This window comes from Chiloscyllium plagiosum, unplaced genomic scaffold (assembly GCF_037043375.1).
Source record: "Chiloscyllium plagiosum isolate Xiang-an unplaced genomic scaffold, Cpla_swu_hap1 HiC_scaffold_15, whole genome shotgun sequence".
NCBI classification, from domain to species: domain Eukaryota; kingdom Metazoa; phylum Chordata; class Chondrichthyes; order Orectolobiformes; family Hemiscylliidae; genus Chiloscyllium; species Chiloscyllium plagiosum.
In genome coordinates this window covers 38814050-38835391 of record NW_028270153.1, presented here as the reverse complement: position 1 = coordinate 38835391, position 21342 = coordinate 38814050, and positions in this window count along the sequence as shown.

Below are 21342 nucleotides of genomic sequence, written 5' to 3'. Positions count from 1 at the left end.
TCAAGGCTAATGGCAAACATCATTACATTGTCACTTATCACAAAGTCTGGCTATTCCTTTCCTTCTCCATTTCAAAACACCATTCACATGTGCATTTTCAAAGAATTATATACACCAAAAATGCCAACAAAATTACTACACCTAACTCACTGAATGAGTGCCCAACTTAGTTATTTAGGCATTTAAACAATCTGTCTGTGGACAGTTGTATAGAACAGTCTGCATGCCTCATTCTGCATAACATTTGTATTACATGTTTTCTTGAATCTATTATGATTTGTCAGGATATACCATCTTTGTTAATGAGTATTGAAAATAAACTCTTATACTAAGGGTCCTCATGTGTAGAATAAGGTATTATTTTGTTCATAGAAAATAAACAAGTTTAGTGAAGACCTTTGTGAACAGGAGAAACACAAGCAAACCTCTTGAATCAAGTAAGGTAGTTTTGATCTCTCTAAATACTTGTGTTCCATAATTGAAAATAACATTGCAAACATGAATATTCATGTATAGCTCTTCATTTATGATTAGAATTAAGGTAATGTAAATTTCACTTCTGAAAGCAGTGGCAGTATTTACAGCACCAGGCATTGGGTGACCCTCCTAAAATGATTCATTTTAGTGATTAAAGAACCATCAGGCAAGGAAATGGAGGGAGTCTGAAAAACAGCATTAATTAACTAGTTACGGAAACAATGGGTTGCATCTTATAAGATTACAAACCATAGATATAAGAAATAACGTTAACTTCTGTGGAACCTTTTACTTTTACAGGACATCCAAAAGTCCCTCACAGAGAAAATAACGCGAGTTTGAACTGTCATCATCATTGTTACGCAGGAAAGCAGTGTAGCCAATAACTCACCGAAAGATTTCACAAACGGAATGAAAGCAATGGCCAGATGATCTGGTTTAGTGACAATGATAAGTATATTATGTTGGCAGATCCCCACCTGTTCTTCTTGGAGAATTGCCACATAGGATCATTTTGTCCACAAGACTGGATAAATGGGGATGCAATTTGACGTTCATTGGAAAAATGGCACCAACAGCAATGTAGCATTCACTTGGGACTGTACTGAAATGCCAACGTAGATGATGTGTTCAAGCCTCTTGGATGAAATTGAAACAATGACCTCTGGGATCACAGTGACAAGGTGATTATAGCCTCCCCACTGATCAGCTGGCAAGTTGTTGGAGTCCATAGTTTAAGCCCAAGCTCTGCAGGTTGAGCATAAACATGTAAAGAACTCACATCAATGAACTATAGCTGCCTTTCAATCCCTATGCAGAAGCCTCTCTAATGAGAATGATGAGGCTTTGAAGAATCATTTTACTCGGATATCATGTATAAGCTTGTAAAATATTCATTCTTTTGAAGATCTTTGGACACAGCTCAACAGCTGGTGAAGCACGATATCAGATGTTATTAATATCAGTACTGACCTGTGACAGATATAGTTTATTGAAGAGTGGAGGGATGGGGACAGATATTAGACATCATTATTAATAAAGGAGAGTAGGTAAAAATGAAGCACTTGAATAAAGAATTGTTGAAGATCTCGGCCCTCAGTTATGTATTAAAGCTCTGCTCTGCCCCACCATCCTCAATATTATTTCCTTTGTCAAGCTTAAGGTTGCTATCCAATACAGGCTCTCTCTGTTTTTTTTCATTATGGAGTACTACCATTTAGTGTTCAGCCAACTGCAACTTTACAGATTCAACAAGGCAGTGTTGGATTCAGAATGCTGAGTCTTTGCTTGAGTGGTTAGGTTGATGTTTAGACATGAATCCGATTGTGGTGTATTTCATTTGCCAATCTGTGAGGAGTCACGAGCAAAGTTTGCAGCTTTGTCTCCAAACACAATGGTGTCATACCTGTGGAAGGGCAAAAAGTGAGAGGGAATAGATGAGGGCTGCAATGAAAAAATATGCCAGTATCTAACAGGAAACTGGACACAGACTTTCCAGTTAGATACTGATGTTCTCACAACTTGCATATAAATTGAGTACAATTCATTAACATTAAATAATGGGCTTATTTGATTAGGTTTCATGGCAACACGTGTATAGTGCTCAAGCCTTGGATTATGGGGCAGTGGGGTGGTGAGCAATCTCAAAAACCTTTCTTTTTGTTTCCAATTCGGCAATGGGAGAATATTATAAGTGTTTGCCTTACATGGATTTGATCAGCTGCTTAATGTAATTATGAACTGCAGGCTTAGCTTTGTTGATATCCTCCATGGCAACCTAGAAGGAGCCAGGACAGTACTGGCTATGGCAGTGATTTGCAGCTCTTATTGTGGAAGGTGATGCATTTTTGTGACAGCCTTCCTAAAATAGCTCAGACACAGTATGGACTGTAACTAGAAGCACTAATTGGCATAAAAATTCAGTCGATGTTTAACAGATTGGCAACCATATGGAGAATTAAGCAGCAAAATATTCAAAGGTTTATCAGGGCTTTATTGTAAATCTAAAATTTAGTACAATCAGTTTCCAACTTTCAGTTTCTGGCCCTTTTCCTGTCCAGGAGTCAACTTTAGACTGTGGAGGAGCAAAGTTATTTTTTTCCCTCTTTATACCAATAAAAATTTTCTTCCAACATCAAATTATCAGTGTTATTGTTCACATTTATCCACCACCACCACCAAATCATCCGTGTTTCCAACTAATTGTTAAATAATATGTAAAGCCAAGTGGGGAGAGTAAAATAACCCCAAAAGTGAAGGAAAGGTACAGAGGGAGAGGATTTAATTAAAATTGAGTTGGAAAATCCCAATTCTTTCTATACTTTTCTGATCAAGGTGTTCACATATATTGTTACAGATATCTAGAGGAGGTGAGACTTGAAGCTGTCTCTCCTGTCTCAGAGGTAGGGATATTGTCAATATATTGCATGAGCTTCTAAGACCATCCTGAAGTTTATCTTTCATCATAGATTATCTAACTCAATTGTAAGTAAAATTCTTGAAGACAGCAGATAGACTGAGGAATCTTTAATCTGAACATTTTGTGCTGGATTTTTACTCAGATCACAAATAATGATTGGTAGTGTGTACCAGCAAATTCGTAATTAGCATCCTTCTATCTGTGTAAGATGTTGGACATGTAACAAACCAACTCCATTGGGGATGGGGTGATGCATCTTTGCTGAAGTCACCAATTCATAAGTGGCAGGCTTTACTACAAGTTGTACATTTGACGTGATCATTTTTTCAGGTGCCCTTGTGATTTTGGTTTCCAGTGTTAGCACTGTTACTGATCTTCTGTAATCACTAATCATCATGTTGGTACATGTTAATTAAAATTTGATGATGCCATTTCCCCATCATTAGTTCATGCATCCCACTTGTGAAACTCAGTGAGTATATAAAAGACTAACATGAAATACAAGTAATGTTTGCAGAAAGTGTGCATTACCCTTAATCTATTCAGGTTTTCTGGCTATGAAACATCAGTTTTATCTTAATGAATGTGACAATATTGTTATAATAAGATGGATTTTCCAAAGACAAGCCCTAGTTATTTTCAGAATGTTGAATGTGTCTTTGCATGTTTCATATAAGTTGGCTTATTTGTTTGGAGTACCCAAATAAATATTCACTCAAATAGCTTATTCAGTTCTAATCTCTATGAAAATATTACATTCTAGTATCAGGCAGAAAACAAAATAGTTTTTATTGTCTTACAACCACAAAGCTTTCTCATTTTCATACATCTGTATATCATGATATTGAGAAAAGACTCTGTTTTTTCAAAAAATTGGGTTCAATCCTTCAGAATTTAAAAAAATATCTATTTGATGTTAGAAGCCAATGACATACCTCTTTCATGTTTACTTTTCTGTTGTACATACCTGTTTTCTATATATTTTTGTGTAGTCCCTCGATTTACATTTTAACTCCATTTCTATTCTATTAAATTATTGAAGTGTCCATATTTTCAGGATTATCCCTAATAATTCAATTTAAAATTCTTAAAGTAAACACCTTTGTTTCCTTATGCGGGAATGCAAAGGAACAAAATTCAAAGTTTCCTAATTATATGACTATAAACATTTGATCTTCATTCTCTTTGTATTTTTTTTCAAAGCTTTTGTCAGATAACTGAATTTCCACATTATCTACCTTTTTCATAAAATCCTCTATGGGTCGGAGATCCAGTCACAAGAGTCAAGAAACAATGAAAAAATATTCCTCTTCAGTTTTTTTTTCTACTGGCTGTTCCAACATCCTCAATGAGGAAAATATTTTGCAACTATCTATGGTTATTCCAAAAAATTAGATAAATTCATTCCATAGGGCTTTATACACTACTCCAACTACAACACCTCCATTTACTAACTCCCTTTTTAATTGAATTCTATGTAATAGGACCAAATTGTAACCTCCATCTGTCACCAACTAATATTTTCTCCTTCATTAATACCTCCAAAAGGCAAATTGCATCATAGCCAGCACCAGACACTAACTTGATCCAGTATATTACTGGTTTTACCTCCATAATTAGAAAAATAAAGAAATACCTCTCCATTTGAAATAAAATATTCAGAACCTCTATTGATCTGATGTTCTTTATCAATAGTCAAGGAAGAACTTTTTTGACTATCCCAAGTTATCTCTTTCATTTTTGAAGATTCTGGGGGATCATGCTCCACTTGCATCACTGCTATCGTTTTAATGGCTGTCTATTTATCTTCTCTGAGGATTCCTGAGGGGCTCTTACAACTGCAACCAATCTCCCATTTAATTTCAGCAAATGGCTTTCATACTCCCAGCCTTATGACAATGGAAGCATGTTATTTTCTTTCTATAACTTTTAGGCTCCAGACTTTAACCTTTATTAGTTTGATGTCCCTCCCTTCGCTCCCTAAAACAAATCCATTTTCCATCCACAGATTTTCAATTTCTCAAATTTACTTGTGGATTCCCAAATGACTATTTCTCCACACATAACTGACTTTGGCAGTTTTCATAAGTATTTGCATGAACAGCTGCTTCTTGGATCTTTGTTACTTTACACTCATTTAAATAAATTCTAAGAGCTTTGGGGATGATATTTTAGAATTCTTCCAAAATCATAATCCTAATTTTTCTCCAACCATCAGTGATCAAAATCACTGGTGCACATCATTTTTTTTTACTCTTGCAAATTCTACATGTATCTGATTAGGTTTCTTTTGTAAAATCCTAATTTTTAAAAGATAAGCTTCATGCACAAGCTCAAAGACTTTGAATATTGTTCTTTTATAGTTTCATAGCCTTCAAATTGTTCTTCTGACAAACTGATGTATACATTTAGAGGTGTACCTGTCAAAACATGCTGCAACATTAAATTGCAAATATCTTTTGGTTGTTTTGTATTCCCAGCTATCATAAATTTTGGCTCTAAATATAGATCTCAATTTAATCAATTCCCTAATTGAAATCAAAATAATCTATCTAACATCTACCTCCACTTTCTTCCTTTAGCATTTCTTTCTACAAGATACATTGTCTGATTTCTCTGTCTCTTTCACTTTTTTTTACACCAGTTCCCTTGGTTTTTCCTTTCCATTCTATTTTTCTTCCACTTCAAGTTTTTAAAAATTATATTCTTTCCCTTTTCTCTCTAAATCAAGATTTTGTTTTCATTTCTAAATGAATCTTAACTAATTCTTGCAGTGACATTTCAGTTTTGGGTTCCTCCTTGTATTTCTAAATGTTAAAAATCACACAATACTGTGTTATAGTCCAACAGGTTTATTAGCAATCACAAGCATTCAGAGCTTCACTCCATCTTCAGGTGCTGGTGAGGACTCAAGGAGCGAAGCTCCGAAAGCTCGTGTTTTCAAATGAACCTGTTGAACTATAACACACCGTCATGTGATTTTTGACTTTGTCCACCTCAGTCCAATACTGGCACCTCCACATCATTTCTAAATGTTGAGTAATCACTTTAAGCAATTATCCTTTCAAGATTATGTTTTTATTTCTATCTTCAACTTGCCTGCTAACTCCCTCAGTTTGGCCTTAGTCAAAGATTTCAAATAACCCATTTTTTTCTTCTACTCCTAGAAATGTCTGAACAATATTCAAATCTACTTCGAAAGTCCCACTCATGAAATATACTTCGTAACCACAGTCTTGTTTTATGTCAAGTATCTCCATGTACTAATTTCTTTAAAAGAGACACAGATCCCACTTCATTTCAATGAATTTCTATCCTGTCACTTGCCCCCACTTAGTTATGATCCCAGCTGATGGTAATGTTGCACAGCTCAGAGTAAAATCTGGCCTGACAGATCATAAGGTACATTTTTACAATTGTTTACTATTGTGGGTAGCCACTGAATATAGTCAAAAATTTTGCAAATGTTCTTTAACAAAGGAGCACAAATTTATTACACAAAAGAAAAAGATAATGAACACACCTATAACTATACATGACAGTTCAGGAAGATCTTAACATAAAACAGCAATACACAATTTCAATTAATATCCTGTTTCCCATCAATATCCTTTTGCATGTACCAAATCTCAGATAAATATCATTCCTACTCAATTCTTTAACTTTTTACTTAACTGACTCTTTCTAATTCTCTTCTTGGATTGTTGTGACAGTTATATGACTTGTTTCCCATTCTGCTAATTTGAACCTCCTTTCACTTCTGATGGCCTCAACCTCTTTTCAGTTTTGACACCATAAAGACGTCTTTACAAACTCTCAGAGCATGGAAATTTCACAAATTACAATTCTTCTGCTTGGACGAAATCTGAAATGACCTACTTGTTATTCTAAACTGAAGTGAAATAGAAACTATTGGCCCTATGGTCTACCATAAAGTCAGCGGTGTTAAGATTTCAACAGTTAATGCTACAAGTATTCTGCTAGTCCCATAACTGAATTACCATGATACCTTGGAAATTATGCATTTAGGTCAATTTACTTTCTGACTGGCTTCTTAAAAAAAAGCCTCCACAGAACTGAAAACAAAATCTGTTGCCCTCTTTTTTAAAAAATCCAAGTTCCCAAATTATAATAAAATTAATTGTATGCTTTGTCACAAAGCTGGTGTTTTTCTCAAAGCTGTTCCTTTTTCTCAAAGTTACTGTGTCCTTTTTTTATCAGACCAGTCATAAAACAGCCCAGGCCCCAAAATGGCTGAGCTGGTGCATAGATAAATGGTTTATTGGGGCCCTTTTTGTTTACCTTAAATAGTTGATACCTCAGACCAAAAGCTTTCATGTTTTAGAAATAACTTGTATAATCAAAGGGGAATGGCCAGTCCTAGCAACTGAGGTTTTTTAGTTCAGTTCAGCAGTTGTGTGTGTAAAGAAAGGCTGGGTACTCTCTCTCCTTTGCCCTTCTGATTTTGAACTATAAATTGCATGTGCCATGTTTTACTGTTGTGCTAAGGGATGTGTGTGTTTTCAGAACAGTACCATTAAGTCAGGTTTGTATAGGATAAGTTATCGGTTATTCTTTTTGCTGTTCTGTGTTTCATTTCATAATTTTGTAAATAAGTTTTATTTGTTTAAAACTTGGCAATCAACCCAGCTAATATACACTGGGAATATCCACTATACGCCTAGCTAAACAAATAGCAAAGTTAAGGTCTGGGCTACTTGCTTAAAGAGATTTTGAGAGGTCTGATCTAGTCCATAACAATTTTTATCATAGCTACATAACTGAATCATAACCTCCCGATTTTTGTACTCAATCCCTTCACTGTAAACTGTATTGTTTCATTAGCTTTCCTAATTACTTTCTGCAGCTGAATGCTAATCTTTTGCAATTCATTTGGTAGGCAAAAAAGCTCTGTAATCCCTCACTATTTAGATAACTTGTTTTATGTATTCTTCCTGTCAAAATGGACGCTTGTACATTATACTTCATTTGCTGGGCCTTTGCCCCTCACTTAACCTTTGATTTAAATAATGTTAGAGCTGAAAATATGTTGCTGGAAAAGCGCAGCAGGTCAGGCAGCATCCAAGGAACAGAAGAATCGACGTTTCGGGCATAAGCCCTTCTTCAGGATTCCTGAAGAAGGGCTTACGCCCGAAACGTCGATTCTCCTGTTCCTTGGATGCTGCCTGACCTGCTGCGCTTTTCCACCAACACATTTTTCAGCTCTGATCTCCAGCATCTGCAGTCCTCACTTTCTCCTTTAAATACTGTTACCCTATTTCGAAATTGCATCAGGAACTACTAGAATCTTTGAAATATTCAAGCTTCTTTATTTTGAATTCCATTTATTTTAAAGAAAGGAATAGGACACTCCATTTATGTTCAGTAATTATCTGCTGCACACTAACACATCTTTTAGCCAGTGCTTTCCATGTTAATTTAGGGGAAAAGAAGGATTCCACCCAAATCTTCAGTTCCAATTTAAGACTGCTATGCACTAGAGATAAATTTGGAGCATTGCTTCAAACTAATTTGATGTGAAGACCAATATATTTGTGAAATTAAACATGGGAATCAGATTGACCTTTCATGGCAATGTGACTGGTTCATATTACACAGATAGAATCAATAATAGTGGTCCTGATTTTTATTCCCAAGTCAGTGTGCAGAGTTAGGAAATATCCTGCACTGAAATCCCAACTTTTGTAAATGACCATTCAACCTTGTCAGGCATAATGCCTGCATGATGATTTTGGTGCTGTGTTCTTAGTTTAAAGAATAAACCATACAACATTTAACTTGCTCTTTTCTCTTTATTCCACTAACTCCCAATGCCTCTTCCATACCAACCAATGTCACCAACTGTCCTGTCTCCCACTGGTTGGGCTGACAGGTCTGTTTCCACACTATAGGGAATCTAATCTAATATGTAAATCACAGAACTTCTTTGAAGTCACATTCTTGAGATAACTTAAGGTTTTATAAATAAAAGGTGACATTTCAGCTCAGACAATGCATTAAAGATGTGAGGCTAGAGTCTGTCTGTATCCCCAACTTGAGTCAAACTGGTTCTATTTCCAAAGAGGAATTTATATGGATTGAATGCTTGCATGAACAGCCTGCAGATTGTGTACTTTGTGAGCAAAATAGAATGTATCTGTAAATATAATTCTGCAAACGCAAATTCACCCCATAGACTTATGTCTGCATGTACATGAGAGAGAGGGAGAAAATGAGTGTGTGTATGTGAGTGTGAGTGAATGTGAGAGAGTGTGTGTTTGTGTGTGTGCAAGCTTGGTAAAGTGTGTGAGTGTGATGGAGTACAGTTATAAGCCTGTGAGAGGGTATGTGCATAAGTGAGAGTGTGGGGCTGTATGTGCGTGTGTATGAGAGAAATGAGAGAATGAGTGAGGGTCTGTGTGAGTGTGTGAATATGTAAGGTGTGTGTATGTGCGCTTGTGTGTGTGAGAGAGAGTGTAGAGTGTAGTGGGGTCACCTGTAATGTGACATGAACACAAGGTCCCAGTTGAGGCTATCCTCATGGCTACTGATCTTACTATCAGCCTCTGCTCAGCCACTTTGCATTGTTGCCTGTCCTGAAGTCTGCTTTGGAGGATGGTCACCCAAAGATCTGAGGCCGAATGTCCCTGATTGCCAAAGTTTTACCTGACTGGAAGAGAACACCCCATCTGGTGACTGTTACACAGTGTCCATTCATCCATTGTCGTAGTGTCTGCTTGGTCTCACCAATGTACCATGCCTCAGGGCATCCATGCCTGCAGCGAATGAGATACACAACATTAGCCGACTCACATGAGTACCTGCTATGTACACGGTGGGTGGTGTCCCCACGTGCAATGGTGGTATCTGTGTTGACACTCTGACATATCTTGCAGTGGTTGCCATGACAGGGTTGTAAGGTATTGTACAATGTGGACTTGAAAGGATATTGGAGCGGGAGGGGGAGGATCCAGTTGTTGTGGTCCATGTTGGGACTAACAACATAGGCAAAGCTAGGGTGGAGGACCTGTTTGGGGATTATCGAGCACTAGGAAGGAAATTGAAGTACAGGTCCTCAAGGGTCATAATCTCCGGATTACTGCCCGAGCCACGTGCCAATTGGCATAGGGATAAGAAAATTAGGGAAGTAAACACGTGGCTAAGGGATTGGTGTGGGAAAGAGGGATTCCACTTCATGGGGCATTGGCATCAGTTTTGGAACCAGGGGGATCTGTACCGAGGGACGGTCTCCACCTGAACCGATCAGGTACCAATGTTCTAGCGAAGAGGATAAATAGGGTGGTCAGTAGGACTTTAAACTTCTGAATTGGGGGGAAGGGAAAGTGAAAGCGACAGGGAGTATGGAGTTAAATGGAAAGATAAGCAGCAGGATAGCATATGTGCAGGCAGATTTAAACTTGAGACAGATTGGGAATGCAGCAAAAAGGAAGGATAACTTCGGACATCTTATGACTTCCAATATCTCTAATGATAAGAAAGTTAACATTAAGGCACTTTACCTGAATGCTCATAGCATTCATAACAAAGTAGATGAACTAATGGCACAGATCATCGTGAATGATTATGATGTGGTAGGCATCACAGAGACATGGATACAGGGGGGTCAGGACTGGCAGTTAAACATCCAAGGGTTTTCAACTTATCGAAAAGACAGGGAGGTGGGCAGAGGGGGCGGGGTTGCCTTGTTAGTTAAGAACAAGATTAAATCTATGGTGCTGAATGACATAGCATCGGATGATGTGAAGTCTGTGTGGGTGGAATTGAGGAACCACAAAGGCAAAAAAACCATAGTGGGAGTTATGTACAGACCTCCTAACAGTGGTCAGGACCAGGGGCGCAACATGTACCGGGAAATAGAGAGGGCATGTCAGAAAGGGAAGGTCACAGTGATCATGGGAGACTTCAATATGCAGGTGGACTGGGTAAATAATGTTGCCAGTGGATCCAAAGAAAGGGAATTCATGGAATGCTTACAGGATGGCTTTTTGGAACAGCTTGTCATGGAGCCCACAAGGGAGCAGGCTATTCTAGACCTAGTGCTATATAATGAACCAGACTTTATAAAAAATCTTAAAGTAAGGGAACATTTAGGAAGCAGTGATCATAGTATGGTAGAGTTCAGTCTGCAGTTTGAAAGAGAGAAGGCAAAATCGGATGTAATGGTGTTACAGTTAAATAAAGGTAATTATGAGGGCATGAGAGAGGAACTGACGAAAATAGACTGGAAGCAGAGCTTAACAAGGAAGACAGTAGAGCAAAAATGGCAGGAGTTTGTGGGTAAAATTGAGGACACTGTACAGAGGTTCATCCCCAAGAAGAGAAAGATTACCCGTGGAGGGATTAGACAGCCATGGCCGACAAAGGAAGTCAGGAAATCTATCAAAGAAAAAGAAAGAGCCTATAAAGTGGCCAAGAGCACTGGGAAATCAGAAGATTGGGAAGGCTACAAAAACAAACAGAGGATAACAAAGAGAGAAATAAGGAAGGAGAGGATCAAATATGAAGGTAGGCTAGCCAGTAATATTAGAAATGATAGTAAAAGTTTCTTTCAATACATAAGAAACAAACGACAGGCAAGAGTAGACATTGGGCCACTTCAAACTGATGCTGGAAGCCTAGTGATGGGAGATAAGGAAATAGCAGGAGAACTTAGTAAGTACTTTGCGTCAATCTTCACAGTGGAAGACATGAGTAATATCCCAACAATTAAAGGGAGTCAGGGGACTGAGTTGAGTATGGTTGCCATTACAAAAGAGAAAGTGCTAGAAAAGCTAAAAGGTCTTAAAATTGATAAATCTCCTGGCCCTGATGGGTTATATCCTAGAGTTCTGAGGGAGGTGGGTGAGGAAATAGCGGAGGCGTTGGTTGAGATCTTTCAAAAGTCACTGGAGTCGGGGAAAGTCCCGGATGATTGGAAGATCACTGTTGTAACCCCCTTGTTCAAGAAAGGATCAAGGCAAAAGATGGAAAATTATAGGCCAATTAGCCTAACCTCGGTTGTTGGTAAAATTCTAGAATCCATCATTAAGGATGAGGTTTCTAAATTCTTGGAAGAGCAGGGTCGGAATAGAACAAGTCAACATGGATTTAGTAAGGGGAGGTCATGCCTGACAAACCTGTTTGAGTTCTTTGAAGAGGTGACAAGTAGATTAGACCGGGGAAACCCAGTGGATGTGGTCTACCTAGACTTCCAAAAGGCCTTTGATAAGGTGCCACACGGGAGGCTGCTGAGCAAGGTGAGGGCCCATGGTGTTCGAGGTGAGCTACTGGTATGGATTGAGGATTGGCTGTCTGACAGAAGGCAGAGAGTTGGGATAAAAGGTTCTTTTTGAGAATGGCAGCCGGTGACAAGCGGTGTCCCACAGGGTTCAGTGTTGGGGCCGCAGCTGTTCACATTATATATTAATGATCTGGATGAAGGGACTGGGGGCATTCTAGTGAAGTTTGCCGATCATACAAAGTTAGGTGGACAGGCAGGTAGTACTGAGGAAGTGGGGAGGCTGCAGAAGGATCTAGACAGTTTGGAGGAATGGTCCAGGAAATGGCTGATGGAATTCAATGTAAGCAAATGCGAGACCTTGCACTTGGGAAAAAAGAATAGAAGCATGGATTACTTTCTAAACAGTGAGAAAATTCGTAAAGCCAAAGTACAGAGGGATCTGGGAGTGCTAGTTGAGGATTCTCTAAAGGTAACAATGCAGGTTGAGTCCGTGATTAAGAAAGCGAATGCAATGTTGTCAATTATCTCAAGAGGGTTGGAATATAAAAGCACTGTTGTGCTCCTGAGACTTTATAAAGCTCTGGTTAGGCCCCATTTGGAGTACTGTGTCCAGTTTTGGTCCCCACACCTCAGGAAGGACATACTGGCACTGGAGCGTGTCCAGCCGAGATTCACACGGATGATCCCTGGAATGGTAGGTGTTTTAGATTAGATTACTTACAGTGTGGAAACAGGCCCTTCGGCCCAACAAGTCCACACCGACCCGCCGAAGCGTAACCCACCCAGACCCATTCTCCTACATTTACCCCTTCACCTAACACTACGGGCAATTTAGCGTGGCCAATTCACCTAACCTGCACATTTTTGGATTGTGGGAGGAAACCGGAGCACCCGGAGGAAACCCATGCAGACACGGGGAGAACGTGCAAACTCCACACAGAGAGTCGCCTGAGGCGGGAATTGAACCCGGGTCTCTGGCGCTGTGAAGCAGCAGTGCTAACCACTGTGCCACCGTGCCGCTAACATATGAGGAACGGCTGAGGATCCTGGGATTGTATTCATTGGAGTTTAGAAGATTAAGGAAAGATCTAATAGAAACTTACAAGATAATACATGGCTTGGAGAGGGTGGACGCTAGAAAATTGTTTCCGTTAGGTGAGGAGACTAGGACCCGTGGACACAGCCTTAGAATTAGAGGGGGTAAATTCAGAACAGAAATGCGGAGACATTTCTTCAGCCAGAGAGTGGTGGGCCTGTGGAATTCATTGCCACAGAGTTCAGTGGAGGCTGGGACGCTAAATGTCTTCAAGGCAGAAATTGATAAATTCTTGATGTCACAAGGAATTAAGGGCTACGGGGAGAATGCGGGTAAGTGGAGTTGAAATGCCCTATCAGCCATGATTGAATGGCGGAATACACCCGATGGGCCAAATGGCCTTACTTCCGCTCCTATGTCTTATGGTCTTATGGACTTGAAGGTTGGGCAGTTTACTGCAAACAATGGTCTGTTTAAGGTTTGGCGGTTGTTTAAAGATGAGAAGTGGAGGCATAGGGAAGGTCTTGTTCCTCCTAGACTGGGAACATTCAGACGTCAGGGACATTCGGCCTAGGATCTTCTGGTGACCATCCTCCAAGGCGGACTTCAGGATAGTGGCTGAGCAGAGGCTGTTGGCCAGTTCGGTACCCATGGGGATGGCCTCAACCGGGACCTTGGGTTCATGTCAAACTACAGGTGACCCCACTACACTATACACTGTCTCACACACACCCTTACATACTCACACAGACTCTCTCTCATACACGTACACATATTCAACTTACACACCCTCCCACAGGCTTATATTCCATCACACACACGCACACGCACACTTTACCAAGCTTACACACACTCTCCCATGTACACTAACATGCACACACTCACATGTATGCACACACTCATTCTCTCCCTCTCTATCATGCTGGCACACACACATATAAGTTTATGGGGTGAATTTGTATTTGCAGAATTATATTTGCAAATACATTCTATTTTGCTAAAAAAAATACATAATTTGCAGGCAGTCAATCCATGTAATATTTTCGAAATGCCACTTTGGAAATAGAATCAGTCTCACTCAATATGGGGATACAGACAGACTCTAACCTCATACCCTTAATGCATTGTCTGAGCTGAGATGTCATCTTTTTTTATATAAACCTTAAGTTGTCTCAAGAATGTGTTTAAAAGAAATTCTGGGATTTATATATTAATGAACCGAAACCTGCAACCCATTCTAAAAGATGAAAGACTTAACAACAATCTAAGTTTGTTCAATATGTCATTTCAATTGCACCTTCTTTGATCTTTTGCTGTAAATTCTGTGTTTAATGGCCCTGCTCCACAGCTACCTGATGAAGGAGCCGTGCTCTAAAAGTTAGTGCTTCCGAATGTTCCTGTCTACTCCTGATGAAGGCCTTTTGCCCAAAACATTGATTTTCCTGCTCCTTGGATGCTGCCTGACATGCTGTGCTTTTCCAGCACCACTCTAATCTAGACTCAGGTTTCCAGCATCTGCAGTCCTTGTTTTAACCTTCCAAATAAACGTGTTGGACTATAAACTGGTATGTGTGATTTTTAACATAGTTTAGGAAATCAGTGATGGAATAAAATCCTATGTTGGTTTATGCCAACAAGAACCTTAAAATACCCAGTACGGTATTTTCTTTTAACAACACCAATTTCATTGGACAAATCTGTGACATATTTCACAATTCCTTAAAAACTTTGGCAGACTCAATCTTCATCTAATTTACCAGAATAATTTAAGAGTTTTTTCGACATTTCTTCAGCAATAACCTGTTCACTGATGCTCTATTTGGGTTCCACTACAGCCATTCAACTGCTGCCCTTATTACAATCTAGGTTCAAACCTGGATAGAACTTTACACCAGAGGTGAAGTAAGAGTGACTGCTCTTAACATCAAAGCAGCATTCAACCAAGTATGGTGTCAAGGAGTCCGAGCATAATTGGAATCAAAGGAAAAAAACTCTCTGTTGGAGTCATATCTAGCAAAGACGAAGATGGTTGTCAACCTTGGAGATTATTCAACTTTGTCCCAGGACTACATTGCAGTAGTTCCTCAAGATAGTGTCCTAGTTCAACCATCTTCAGGAGTTTCATTGATGATTTACCCTTCATCATAAAGTCAGAAGTAGGGATGTTTACTGATAATTGTACCAATTTTCAGCACCATTCACTGCTCCTCAAATACTGATGCAGATTATGAACGTATGCGGCTGCATTTAGATTTGCATTTATAAGTGGCAACAAACATTTCAACCATCCAAATCCCTGACAATGACCATCTCCAATAGAAGAAAATTTAACTACTTCTCCTTGATGTTCAAAGATACCAGAATCACTGAATTCCCCATTATCAACATCCTGGACCAGAAACAGAACTGGACTAGCCATATAAATGAGGAAGCATGTGGCAGGTTACAGCAGGATATAGAGAAGCTGCAGAGCTGGGCAGAAAGGTGGCAGATGGAATTCAATGTAGCTAAGTGCGAGGTGATTCACTTTGGGAAGAATAACAAAAAGATGGGGTACTGGGCTAATGGTCGGATACTTGGTAGTGTGGATGAGCAGAGGGATCTTGGTGTCCATGTACACAGATCTCTGAAAGTTGCCACCCAGGTAAATAGTGCGGTGAGGAAGGCATATGGCGTACTGGCTTTTATTGGTAGAGGAATTGAGTTCCGGAGTCCTGAGGTCATGATGCAGTTGTATAAGACTCTGGTACGGCCGCATCTGGAATATTGTGTGCAGTTTTGGTCGCCATACTATAGGAAGGATGTGGAGGCATTGGAACGGGTGCAGAGGAGGTTTACCAGGATGTTGCCTGGTATGGAAGGAAAATCGTATGAGGAAAGACTGAGGCACTTGGGGCTGTTTTCACTAGAGAAAAGAAGGTTTAGGGGTGACTTGATTGAGGTGTACAAGATGATTAGGGGGTTAGATAGGGTCGACAGTATGAACCTTTTCCCGCGTATTGAGTCGGGTATTACAAGGGGGCATAGCTTTAAATTAAGGGGGGGTAGATATAGGACAGATGTTAGGGGTAGGTTCTTCACTCAGCGAGTCGTTAGTTCATGGAATGCCCTGCCAGTAACAGTGGTGGACTCTCCCTCTTTATGGGCATTTAAGAGGGCATTGGATAGGTATATGGAGGATAGTGGGTTAGTGTAGTTTAGGTGGGCTTGGATCGGCGCAACATCGAGGGCCCAAGGGCCTGTACTGCGCTGTATTCTTCTATGTTCTATGTTCTATGTTCTAAATATATGGCTATATAAGCAGGTCAGAAGTTAGGAATTCTGTGCTGAGTAACTCACTTCCTGTCTCTCAATCCCTGTCCACCATTTACAAGGCACAAGCCAGATTCTAAAGGAATACTCTCCACTTGCCTGGATGGGTGCCACTGCAATAGCACTCAAGATGATCAGGACCATCAAGAACAAGGCAAGCATTTTGAGTGTCACCTTCCAGCATCTTCAATATTTACTCACTTTACCACTAATGCACCATGACAACAGTGAGTAAATTTACAAAATGTGCTGTAATAACTCATCAAGGCTCCTACATTGTATGACTGAATAGAAATAAATCAGTACATGCACCTTTTACAGACAAGCATGCCTCCTTTTCAAAATCCCAAAAGGTGAATTCCCTCTCCCAAAGAAGTACCTCAAGCAGCCTGTCCAAACAAAAATGCACTCAGAACATATCTGTTTTTACCTGGTCTAGTATCCACACTCCAGTGACTCACTATTTTCTAATCAACCTGTCCAGAGATATTATTATACACCCCTCAGGAGCAGGTGGGACTTGAATCCAGACCATCTAGCTCACAGGTAGTGATGCTACCACTACTCACAAGAGCTAACATTCCAAGTACTTGAAATCTGATTTCATTGGAAGAAGCTGACCAGTTAAATTATCAGCTACCTCCAGAAACCACACATTTGCAAACTAATGGCTGCCCCAATTCTGTCTCCATGATGATGGAAGATGTTGTGTTTGGGACTGAGACTTGGAATTTCTCCCTGCTTCTCATATTTTGCCTCAGGACAGATGTCCTCCATTGTGCCAAAAATCTAGATCAACGTCTTCTTTTATATACTATTATAAATTCTTGGTTTGATCAAAATGGTCATTTATACCATATCACCAAGTTTCCATCATTTGAAGGATCTCCAAAGAAATTTCCTCCAAATCCATGGATGCCGAAACAAACATTCGCTCATTTGTATAATTTATTCAGGTTTTAGATTGTAACAGATTTGTTGCTTCACACAGATCACAATGCTGCCTCTGTTAATGCTCTGAGTGCAGCATGGCACACTGATGGATCACAAGATTGGTTTTTAAGAAATTAACTGAAATGGAAGGTGTTTCTCTGTTACTGCCAATTAATAATAAGGCCACATGTTAAGCTAAGAACATTTATTTTTAGCCTTGTTAATATTCTGACAGGTGAGATGACGAGTTAGGCAAGGCTGTTGGGATTGTACCTAGCCAGTCATCATTCTTAGCTTTATTCTCAGTAATGCCCCTGAACTGCCAAGGAATTTTTGAGAGATACACATAACTTCATAGGAAGGAACATGAGACATGTACTTAATAGCCAAAACAAATTGTTACAATTACTTAAAAGCTTAAAATATCTATTTGCTCAGCTATCATTTCATCTGCATTAAGTACATAGGAATGCAGGTCTCAAGTGCAGGGGTAAGACGTTCAGTCTCTCCAACTTTGCTTTACCATTCAATAAGATCACAGCTGATAGTGGTATCAACAGCACTTTCCTATAGAAATCCAGCTGTTACTCATTTCCAAACTTATGGTTGACTCAGAATGAAGTACCTGTACTTTGATATTTATGAATTAAAAGATGCTTGGAAGAGTTAAACACAGCAGTTCGAGTTGAGGGCTACTCTGCATGTGACGTTTTCAGCTGTACAAAATACATTTGTTATAGGAAAATAGATAATCCTATCTTGGTCTTGAAAACTGAAGGTGCAAGTTGGGGGTTTGTTGATGCCACACTAATGTCGATACACTTGGACTAATGGTGCTCGGTTGCCAGAAGTAAATGCACTCTCCTCCGCTTGAACTCCCTTGACATGTGAATGTCCCAGGCACATCTGGTGACTTCTGAGAGAAAACTTGTAAGGAGCCTATGTTTGGTTCCTCTTCTGACTGGGTGCTCACTGGCACTATCCTGTCTCCTTGTGAGGGAGGGGCACCTGGTTTGAGGTCAAGGTTACTTATTCCCCTGTCACCTTGCCTTTGGTGCAAAGGACCATTTGCTGCTGAAATGAAGTGCAGATCTATGCAGATCCTGGCCTTGGCTTTCCATGGAGGCAGGCAGACAATCAAATATTTGGGGCAGCTGGGTCCCCATAGCGTAGCTGTACTCCTGCAGCCTCTGACCAATGAGAGCCATTGTCTCCCACATCCCTGTCTGCTGTCCTGTGTCTGATTGTGCTTGTGGATTGAGTTTCTGATCGCCAAACACAGCAGGATCCTCTCCTGCCTGGTGCTCAGTAGGTGCCTGGTCTCCTGCAGTGCTGTGAGTGCCAGCAGCCTGAGGCATTTCTTCCACAGCTACTTGCAGAGATGTGGCAGTGATATGCTACCAACAGATACTCCCACCTTTAATCTAGTTTAGGTTCCCACCAACCTGTCAGGATGAAAGCAATTGCAGATACAGGAGGAACTGATGATTCTTCTGTGGCCTCTGAACAGTCCTCCTGAAAGGTACTGGAGGGAGGTCCTTTCTGATCATGTGGCCTGCTTGGCCACTGAGACAGAAGCCTGCAAAACATTAAATAGAGAAGGCATCTCAGCAATGAATAGTACTGATAGTGGGGCCAATGTGAAAGTTCCACTGGAATAAACAGTGCACATAGTTGGTTGGTGAGAGATGGAGATATCAGCATCCCTACAGAGTGGTCTCAGTCTTCTTTTTCTTCTGGGTGGCCAGCACTTGGCCAGATGCACGACAGAGTTTTGTTAGGGATACTAATCTATTTTAGTACATCCAGTGAATAGTGAGTTCTTACAGCTGTAGCAAGTGAGGGAATGGGGCTCGCATCAGGTGAGGGGGCACCTCTGTAATGTAATTAATGAGGTGAGTTTGGGATGATACTGTGAGAAATCCTGCTCGCCTCACTGGGAGAAACCCTCTGTGAAACTTAATGAAGTTGATATTTAGCCAGAGTATTGTAAGATTTGGCAACAGTATTCCATTATATCTGTTTCATTGATGTAACATTCTTTAACAGAGCTCCTGAAGCATCTTTCTTAATCAGGCAAGACTCATCTTCAGATACAGTTGACCAGTTTGGATTGTAATTCAACAGGGAGAAGGCAATAAAAGAATCACCTGGCATCCAAACATTGATGAAAAATACTTTTTTGTGGCAAGACTTAGGAATTACAAATTAAGAAAAGTTAGGAACGAGTACCTGAGCAATTATGATGTTCCTGAGTAGAGGGATAACGGCAGCATGATTAGATGGGTGAATTGCATAACATGATAGGACAATGTTCAATGTTGGATTAAATATTGCAGAGATACTGGTGAAAATTAATGGATCCAAAGGGGGGAAAGTGAAAGCGAGAGCAAAGGTGAATTTCACTTCGAGTTAATATAAATTTGCTTGAGTCTGGAGTCAGGTGCTGAGGAAAGGTAAAACTGCAAAATCAGACTTTGGCAGATGCACAGTCACAAATGAAAGAGGAACAACATTGATGTTGAATAGAACGAAACAACAAATCAGAAATCACAACAAAATCATTGCTGTCATTAACAGTGGGACTCAATAACACCAATATCCCAGACATTCTAAGCATCATACCACTTCAGAGGTATTGGAACTGAGACCATTTGAAAGAAACAAGAAGTAGTAATTTCACCCAGAGTGTGGTGTGTGTATGAAACGAACTGCTGGAAGAAGTTGTAGAGGTGGGTACAATTACAACATTTAAAAGACATTTGAGCAGGTACATGGATAAGAAAAGTTGAGAGAGATGTAGACCTAATGCAAGAAAATGGGACTAGTTCAGATGAGGAAAGCTGGTTGGCATGGACGAGTTGAGTCGAAGAACCTGTTTCCATGTTGTCTGCTTCCATGACTCTATTGGGTAATAAAGATGAAGGAATATCTTAGTTAGAGCATTTGAGGAAACAAATCCCCAAACCATAGTATCCCACAAGTGTTTTATGAGTAGATTGTCTGATAAGTTCAAGCTTAAGAACTCACAAGGGGAGTAATTTTCTGATTTCAATTAGAAGACAAATTTGTCAGCCTGTCATTCCACTTTTGTTCTCGTTGACACAATGATCACTATGGATAGAATTTTGGGACACATGTTCCATCTCTACAAAGCAGTCACAAACGAACCAAATAATTCTTCTGGGCCACTTCTATTAATATTTTGGAGGCCAGCTCCTGAAGAGGCTGTATGCAGCACTGAGGAAATTACAATGACAGAAGGGTGTGGGAAATAATTTATGCTGCTGGTTCCAAGTGCCGACAGCATTTAAAGTGTCAAACAATCTCCAAAAAAGCATGCATGCTGTTGCTCACTGACAATTATGTCATAAAACAAAGGAATAGGCCATCAAACATCATTCTATGTCAGAAGTTACTATAATATATATGTAACATCAAACCATTATTAGTTTCTTAAAGTTTATAAAGTCGTAGAGTCATACAGCACGAAAACTGACCCTTTGGTCCAACTCATCTGAGTTTCCCAAACTAAACTAGCCCGACTTGCTTGAGCTTAGCCCATATCCCTTCAAACCTTTTCTATTCATGTAAATTTCTTTAAATGTTGAAACTGTACCTGCATTTTCACTTTCTCTGGCAGTTCATTCCGCACATGAATAATCCTCTGTATGAAAACGTCACCCCCCAAGGCCACTTCTAAACCTTTTCTCCTCTCACCTTAAAAATATGACCCCTAGGTCTGCTCTAGTGGAAAGCATCTGCTCTTGGGAAAAGATCTTTGCCATTCACCTTATCTATTCCCCTCATGATTGTATAAACCTCTATAAGGTCACCCCTCAACCTCCTTTGCTCCGGTGAAAAAAAAGTCCCAGCCTATCGTGTCAATCCCTACAACTCAAACCCTCCAGTCTTGGCCGCCTT